This window comes from Mus musculus, chromosome Y (assembly GCF_000001635.26).
Source record: "Mus musculus strain C57BL/6J chromosome Y, GRCm38.p6 C57BL/6J".
NCBI lineage: Eukaryota > Metazoa > Chordata > Mammalia > Rodentia > Muridae > Mus > Mus musculus.
Genome location: NC_000087.7, coordinates 37,258,948 through 37,267,945, shown reverse-complemented (window position 1 = coordinate 37,267,945; position 8,998 = coordinate 37,258,948).

Genomic DNA, 8,998 nt, shown 5'->3' with positions numbered 1-8,998 from the left:
ACAGGGGGATGCCAGGGCCAAAAAGGGGGAGTGGGTGGGTAGGGGAGTGGGGGGATGGTATGGGCAACTTTTGGGATAGCATTGGAAATGTAAACGAGGAAAATACCTAATTAATAAAAAGAGAAATAAAAAAGACTTTATGGTTAATGAGAGTAAATTTTTGTTAAGATTTGTTCACATAGCCTGTCTTCCACTTAGCTCTATTTCCATAGCCAATGGAATGAAATTCTGCCAGGCCTTGTCTATCATCAACTACAATAGCCAAAACTAGAAGTTATCATGGAAGATCTCTTTTCTGAAGAAAAATTGAGGAAGAGTGGATTGGGTTAGCAGGAGTGGAGGAGAAGTCAGGGAGCAGAGAAGAGAAGGAATACTAGGTTTGGGATGTTGATTGATTAACTAATTTAAAAAATCAGCTCCAGGACAGATTATTTTCTGGTGTTAGAGAAAACTCATCTCAACAATTATTATTAAGGAGAATTTTATTATCTGAGATCCTACAGTGAATTCGTATTGGTGTTTGTGTCTGTGTCTGTGTGTCTTGGTGTGTGAACCTACTATGTTGCTTAAAGTAGCTAGCAAAATATAATTTGTCTTTCATGAACTCACAAGCCAGGATTCACTTCTCTGACTACACGGCCATCTTAAGAAGTATCCTCCTGACCAAGCAGTTGTTATTTCAACATAAACCTGGGATTCAATCTACCCTGCTTCTAATTGGGACCAAATGTATAAGCCACATGTGTTTCTCTGCCAGACTACTAGTGGATGAGACCCTCGAGTATCAGATGCATACCATGTTGGAGAGGGTACAGAAGCTCCCATGCACTGACCTTATCAATAAATTAATGCTCAAACTTTTCTATAGAGAAAACTGCTATACTCATTTAAAATTAAGAAATCACAAATTGTACATCCCTTTAGGCACAGGAGTGGTATGCAATCATTTAAAAATTCCAATGTGTGTAATAAAAGCCAAAATAATCAAAGTCACTTTACTGCTCTCTTTTACTTCCACAGAGATGGATAACTAGTATGGACAGTGAGATCTGTAAGTGGACTTCAAATGCTTACAACTTTCTTAGGTTTGTGCTGGCTTTCAGGTCTTCTTGTGTTCCCCAAGCTTCCTTGAAAATAGACAATGTCAAGGGAGAAACTGAGGTGACAACTACCATGCTTACACTGAAGGAAGACACAGTCTTATCATCTTGTTCATAAATTTACCTGAATCTTTGTTTTGGTATTCTATGATGGTCAACATTATAGCCACTGAAACTATGCCATGAATATTAATTCTTTCTGACTACAAGGGCCATAATAGCATTTTACATCTCTTCTGAGAAAAGTGAAGAATTAAATCATAGTCCATGGTACCTGAAACCAGAGGATAGTGTCTAAGAAAACATTGCTATGGACACAGATGTCTAACAAAAACATAGGTATGGATACAAATGTCAAACAAATACTCATTTCTTTTATTACTAATACAAAAAAAATGTGTGGATAACACAGATAATGAAAGACAGTGGGAAACAACGTAGAATTCTATTGTATCTTTTTTTATGATATGAAACATAACTCTCCCAAATTTTCTAGATTTTAAACCTTCTTTACATTCTGTCCCTGCAATATGCTAATTTTCCTTAGCTTGGCCATTCTGTCTGAGTTTTCTGACTAAGTACATTCTGGTGTCTGAGAAGCCTTGATCATCTGTTAAACATTTTCTCACACAGGTTACATGTATAGGGATGGTCAGCAATGTGGGTCAGCTGGTGCTTAATGAGGTGACATTTTTGAAGGAATGGTCTCCCACATTCAATACAGTTAAACAGGATTCTCTCCTGTATAAAATCATTCATGTTCAACTAAATTTGTATTATGATTAAAGGTTTTCTGGCAACAGGAACACAGATGTAGTTTTATTTCTTAGTGAGTCAGATAATGTATTTTAAAATCTGAACGTTGTTTTTCTGTGTGTGAGGGTGCATGTGTGTGTGTGTGTGTGTGTGTGTGATATGTATTCAGAATCCAAAGAGACCAGAAGACTTAGAGACACAAGTAGGTTTTTATTCTTGTTTTTTTTTTTGTTCTTTTGTTTTGTTTTGTTTTGTTTTGTTTTCTAGACAAAGTTTGTTTGTTTACCCCTGGCTTTCCAAAAACTCACTCTGTAGACCAAGGTGGCCTCAAACTCAGAAATTCGCCTGCCTATGCCCCCACCCCCCAAACGCTGGGATTGAAGACCTGTTCCCACACTGCCTGACATTAGACAGTTTTTTTGTTAAACTATATTTGGTGCTATAAACAGAACGGGAAGTTTAACATGTACTGTTTAAGAATTGAGCCATCTCTTTCTTCACAATGCAAAGAATAACAAGAATGAATAAAATAGAAAAATATTGTATAATAGATATGAGGGCTTATCTATAATTGTTTAAGAGTTAAATAATAACAACAAAAAGTCAATCAGCTCAGTCTGGACATATGTATACAAATTGCCAAGTAACTTTTAACAAAACACACAAGCAATTCAATGAAGGAAGGCTATAAATGTCAATAAATGATGGGGAGCAAATTGGACAATGTGATGAGTGTTCTTGGGTTTGAACTTTACTGCATCAAAAATTAACTAAAATCCAAATGACTGGGCAAGACATTAATGGATTTTTTTCTTAGTAATTTGAGATGGCAAGATCCATTTTGAATCTGAATCTTTCAAGTGGGAAAAGTCACTTTAAACCTGGCACACACTTATATAAATGTTCTGCAACCTATATGAAAGACATGGAAGAAGAAACTTTGTTTTCTTTGCCTGTTTGCCCTCATTGGGAAGCCCATTTCTTCACTGTCAATACAGGCCATTTTCAGTATTCCATAATACACTGGAGACTACCTGAGACAATCCACCTCATTGACTGAATAACTATGAGGTTCTTAGAATATCAGTTGGTAGACAGCTATTGTTGGATCACACCCTGTAATTCACTTTAAAGTATATTTAAACTACATTTACAGTATATTATATAACAAAATATTATAAATGATAAAATATATTACATATAAAATAAATTATATATAATATATACACCATAGTTTTATAAAATTATGCATATATATAATTTGTGCTGTATGTTTTGTTTCACCCGAGAGCAGTGACACATAATAGGTAAAAGAGTCAGCCTCACACTCAATCTCAACTTCATACTGTATGTAAAATAATTCACAAGGGCAGGTAAGAACAAAAAAAATTTAGGAAAATTGGAGTATATGTATGATTAAGAGAGTTAAGAGTGCTAGATTTCATGGAAGAAATATTCATTCTAAGAGAAATAATTGATCCTCACTAAAATTAAGAACTTTCACGCTGAGCTGGATGGTGGTGGTGTGTGTTTTAAACCCAGAACTTGGGACACAAAAGCAGGTGAGTTTGTGGTAAACCTGCTGTACAGATTGATCTTGAGGACAGCCAGGGTTATGCAGAGAAATTGTATGTTAAAAAAAAAAAGAAAACAAACAACCCCAAAACAAAAAATAACATAGAAAATATTTTATTTTTCTGTAGCAGTTCCTGATTCAACAGTGAAGAAGCAATCTAAATCAATTATAATCCAAAAGGCAATATCGCCCAGAGTATATTTTTCACTGTTACAGTCCAGGTTACACAATGTATACACAAAGGAAAGGAGTTATAGTTAACCAGTTAAACTAGTCAGGTGGTTAGCTTGTAGATGGCCAGCATTACAACACTGTAGAGTGTCTTCTTCCATGGGTTAGCATAGCCCATTCTACCTCAGATAAATAAATTTGTATATCGTCAAATATTAACATTCCTGAAGAAGAGAAAGGACTTGAATTTAATACTGAGTCAGAAGCAGTTGTTGTACCTGTCTGTGAATCATGGCAGGCTGCATACTGAGGAAATTATCAGTAACGAATTTAGGTGGAGAAACTGGGATAACCAGAGGTAGGCAAGTGGACCAGATAATTGGTTGTAAAATATCCAGTTTCCACTCTGATCCTGACAAGTCTAGTCGCCTGGAGATCAGTAAGGTTGAATATACCAGAGAACACTAGTGGTCTTAGCAGCAGGAAAAATCTAAAATGAGACTGCCTGAATTCAAAAGGGAAATGTTAAAATAAAATAAAACAATAACAAAAAGCAATCTGACTTTCTCCAGCCCCTCTATGGTCCAGTAGCCTCCATGGCTTTTTAACACCAACAAACCACTAGTAAACACTACTGTTGGGCAGATTTGTGTGTTGCTATAAAGCTGCCTTGATCATTTGCTTTCTTGGGTGTTATCCTTCATGAAGTTATTTCTCTCTTTTCCTTCTCTGTAAAATATATAAGACTTAACTTAAAAGCATTTTCTGAAGCGATACATGAGTCCCACCCTCTCTATATAAGATCTGGTTACCATGAGTCAGCCAAAATAAACTCTGCCTGACATTCTTAGGTTGGATTCTGAAAGAGGTGGTTTCTGTTGTCACTGGGGTGTCACTTATTTCCCCATTCACTAGCAGCACCTAGAACATGGCACTAGGGTACAAAGGCCAGTGGAAGTCCTCCTCTCTCAACTCATGGATGTATTTTCATAAAAAAGATATTAATCCCAGCATCTATTCCACCTCTAGAGAACATGAATGCCAGCCTAGGCTCCTATACCTAACAAAACTCTCAATCACCATAGACGGAGAAAACAATATATACAACGACAAAGCCAATTTTACACATAATCTTTCCTTAAATCCAGCCCTACAAAGAATAATAGGTGGAATACAACACAAGGAGTGAAACTACACCATAGAAGAAACAAGAAAGTAATCTTACAACAAATCCACAAAAACATGCTTCCACCTCTAAGAATAAAACTAATAGAAAGTAACAATCACTTTACCTTAATATCTATTAATATGAAAATTAATATTACCATCATAACCTAATTGAATGAAATTCAAAAATATGAGGAATTAGAAATTGTCCGTTTTTCATTATGTTGTTCCTAATTTGGTAAATAGGATTAATAAGTCCAATATTGTATAATCCATATATTCTTTCTTCTTGTTTATACATAACACTGTATTGCTGTGTGCCACATAATGGCCTTGAAAACATGGTTCCCCTATCTCAGCCTCTGTATTAGTAGGATTGTTTATTTGATATTTTTACACTATACTATGGTTTTCAGAACAGCTTAAATTTTTCAAAACTCTTTATAAACCAAAATAAATGTAGACAATTAATTTGGGAGGTGGCTTATAAGAGAACAGCAAAGAGTGAGACTAAAGGCTTTACTTGATATTTATTATTATTGTATAAATTCTGAAGAGGACTTTATAAGTTACTATTATTCTAAGGTGAATGCTTTTGAAAAAACATCACATCCAATAAAACTGAATTCTATCATCAACTAACTTCTGTGACACTCTCCAAGCAGAACAATTCTTCATTGAAACAGTTGATCAATGACTTCATGGATAGACCATCTTAATAAACACCCATTCCATAAGTGAATGTACCCTGTTACATGTGGCCTGAGAATGACAACAATCACTCAAATCAAATAGCTTTGAATATAGCAGGAAATTAGTATCCAAAAATCATGCCTACAGTTCATTCCTTGCCACAGCAGATATATCAACTCTACCCTTAGTACTATGGAGGTAAAATACTTTGGTGATGTGAGGGACATTCAAGTACAGCCTTATTACAATGAAATCCAGTGTCCATAAATTGTTCTTCTTTTTTTCTTTTCTTTTTTTTTTGTATCACAGTAAGCCAAGATTTTTTTTTAATTTTACAATTATTATATACTTTCTTCGTTTACATTCCAAAAGTCCCCTCCCGCCTCCCCCCTTACCTCTCCTTGATCCCCAACATACCTACTCCCACCTACATTCCCTAGCAGTACCCTGAGCTGAGGCATATAACCTTCACAAAACCATAGGCCTCTCTCCGCACAGATGGCCTACCAGGCCATCTCCTGCTACACATTCAACTAGAGACATGAGCTCTGGAGGTACTGGTTAGTTAATATTGTTGTTCTTATTTAGGGTTTCAAACCATCTCAGTTCCTTGGGTACTTTCTCTAGCTCCTCCATTGGGAGTCCTGTGTTCCATCCAATAGATGATTGTGAGCATCCACTTCTGTATTTGCCAGTCACTGGACTAGCCTCACACAAGACAACTTCAGGGTCCTGTTAGCATAATCTGTAAGTCAAGAATTTTAAGATCTCCTAAAAACACAACAAACAAACAAACAAACAAACAAACAACAAACAAACCAAAAGACTATTTATGTTCACCAAAAAAACTAATAGTGATATATTATTTTAATATATCATACAGTTAATATATTTGCAGTTATTTAAAATTTATGAGAAAAAAGAATTTTCAGTATTGCTGCAGACAAATATATAAATTGATTGTTGTTTCTATCAAACAACATTTTTAATATTCATTTTTATTGTTACAATATTTTATAAATATTAAGGAACATGATAAAAAATGGAAGGTTGATAGGTTTTGAGTGGGCATCAGCTGGAAGAGTTGGGGTACAAAATAAAAAGAAGAATGTGATGTAAGTCTGTTTACTCAAAATATGTTTTTAGATGTTAACAAATTCAGATAAATTGAAATTATGTATATTTTCTTATCATAATGCAATAAAAATTAAATCAAAATATATTTCTAGAACTGGTGGGATTGCTCAGCAGTTATGAGAACCGGCTATTATTTTACAGTTCCTGAGTTCAATTCCCAGCAACAACATGGTGGCTTACTACCATATATAAAGTGATCTGATGACCCCTTCTTTCATGAAGGTGAACCCATAAAAAGAGGACTCATACATTTTAAAAATGATAGACTTAAACACATTAAAATGTTTCTATTATTATTATTATTATTATTATTATTATTATTATTATTATTATTATTATTATAGTGTCTAACTACTTCCTTTCATTTCTTTCCACCAAACCAGCCTTGGAAATCTAATGCACAAGTAGGAAAACACTGCAAGTTAATGGGCGGAATGCTCTTGGGTACATGAAATACACACTAGACTAGTTGAAAAAATGGAAAAACTAGCTGTTAAGGGCAACTTTTGGTTAGGCAGTGGTGGTTCATGCCTTCAATCACAGCACTTGGGAGGCAGAGGACAAGGATTTTTGAGTTCAAAATCAGCCTGGTGTAAGTTCCAGGACAGACAGTGCTACACTGAAAAACCGTCTTGAAATTTAATAATAATAATAATAATAATAATAATAATAATAATAATAATAATAATAATAATAATAATAAAAGCACCTATTCTATGCAGAGGACCAGGCACAAAGCACCCACATTGTGGCTCATAACATATGCACAATCACAGTTTCAGAGAAACAGTGCTCTCTTGCAGCGTCTGTAGGCAACAGAGGCATAAGTGAGAGAGAGGGGCTGCTCAGCCTAGCACATAAGTGAGAGAGGGGACCTGGGCAGCCCAGCATATAAGTGAGAGAGAGGCCCTGCCCAGCCTAGCACATAAGTGAAAAAGAGGGCCTGCAAGGACTAACATCTAAGTGAGAGGGAGGTCCTGGGAAGCCTAGCACATAAGAGAGAGAAGGGCCCTGGGCAGTCTAGCACATAAGAGAGAGAGAGGACATGTGAAGCCTAGCACCTAAGAGAGAGAGAGAGAGAGAGAGAGAGAGAGAGAGAGAGAGAGAGAGAGAGAGAGGACCTGCCCAGCCTAACTCCTAAGTGAGAGAGTGGGCCTGAGTGGCCAAGCACATAAGTGAGAGAGAGAGGGCCTGCACTGCCTAGCACACTCTTCTATCAAGCTGAGGATTAGGAAAGTAGAGAAAGGAGAGTACCAGGGGTTGTAGGAAATCTGCATGTTCCCTTCTGAACTCTTAGGACAGCATAGACTCTTCTGGTGTGCGTGTGTACATGCAGAAGTCCACATTATTAAATGTTTATGCACATAAATAAATAAAAAACCAAAAATGCTTACAAGAGCCTCTATAGCTGAAATTAAGTAGAGCCATTTGCTGTATTTCATATGTTACATATTTGTTCTGGATTTTCAAGTTTGTAAGCACTTGTCAACCAACAAACTGGAAATCATTTGTCTTAAAGCCAGTAGATTACTCCCACCTTCTAAAATCTCCCTTCAAAGTACTTGGTATTCCGTGAACGCATGCGCAGGGTGTATTCAGCCAATCAGCACAGTCCTTTGGTGAGACCTATTTGCTCCAGCTGGCATCACAAAGGATCCTCTGAGTCTTCTGTCTGGGTGTGGCCCCTGACAACGGTTTTTTTTTTTTTTTTTTTTTTTTTTTTTGCCATTGAGGAGCTAAGCACAGAAGGGTGCGGTTTGGAAGGTGTTCTCCTCTTAGATGAGCTGTAAGTGATAGTCTGCCCTGATCAGGGTTGTTGGACAGTTAATCGAGGTGTGACAGGGTGGGGAATCTCAGGCCCAGGAGCCCACTATGTGAGGAAAAGCCTCCTGATCGCCATTTTCTGTGGAATCTGAGGGTGAATGGAAGGTGGAGGACCATATTCATGGAAGAGGATCGAACAGGTCAGGGCCATAGAGAATTGGGAACCCTTGGAAGAGAAAAGCTTGGGGCCTGGGGATAGGATCAGAGAACCAGCTGCAGGACTGTGGGTCAGGGAACAGGGAGCCATTGGTGAGATGCCTTGGCGATTGTCCTGTGTGATATTCAGGATCCCTTAGAAACACACTGAGGATTCCTCCCTCCTCATTGTCTTCTCTATGGTGTGTTCCTTTAGTATAGACTGTATGAACATTGCAGACAGTAGAATGGCATAGGAAGATGAATGAAAAGAAGAAGAGGAGATAATTGTAAGAGATTCATAAGTCATTGGGGATGGATTCTGACCACAGATCTTTCTGTCTCAGTCTCCCATGTATTGGGATTAAAGACTTGCACCACCAAGTTCAGCTTTTTCTCTCAGTTTAGTTTCTGTAGGATGGGATCTATCTTTGTAGTT